The sequence below is a fragment of the Trypanosoma equiperdum genome (assembly GCF_001457755.1).
Source record: "Trypanosoma equiperdum strain OVI genome assembly, contig: ctg_975, whole genome shotgun sequence".
In the NCBI taxonomy this organism is placed as follows: domain Eukaryota; phylum Euglenozoa; class Kinetoplastea; order Trypanosomatida; family Trypanosomatidae; genus Trypanosoma; species Trypanosoma equiperdum.
The window spans coordinates 2,927-3,604 of NW_027124948.1; positions in this window are offsets into that span (position 1 = coordinate 2,927).

The window sequence follows — 678 nt, forward strand, 5'->3', positions numbered from 1 at the left end:
CGTGCCTCCCCACCCTCTCCTTTGATCTCTATGTTGTAGTGTCTTTCATGCACTTTAACTTCACTTCTCCAGGACTTTATTAACGTCACTTAATGTGTGCAGTGAGAAATATTGAAAGAGAAAGAGAGAGAGAGAAGGATACCCACGTGTATGTGATATCCACATTTATTTCCCATCAGCAGAGAGAGAGATGTGCTTGAAGACCCGTACTTAGATGTAGAACGCAAAAACCTCTGCGCCGAATAATTGTTTCTAAAAGAAAGAAGGAAAAACAGAGCAAATTGTGGACGGTACCGGTGTGGTTTTAATATCGTGCCAAACCGTCACCTCCGCAAGCCGTTGTGTTGTGCGGAATCATCATTTGTAAAGCCGTTGGATGGGTGAGCCAAAAAAAAAAAAGGAAAATGATAACAGAAGTAAAGGGGACGGAAACTGGGAGGGGTGAAGCGAGAAAAGAGAAGACAGCTTTGAAGGAATTGGAATGATTTTCGAAGGAAAAAGACGAGGGGGTGCGTGAGTAAACGCTTTTTTTTTTTGTTTCCACCACTTGACACTTTTGTTTCGCCCCGCCTTGTTTCGTTGTCCCCCTCTCAAGTTTTTTCATTGTTATTATCATCATCATCATCACTATAATTACTCTCCTTTTAAAAAGAAATGGATTGTCACTTTGTTCGTCCT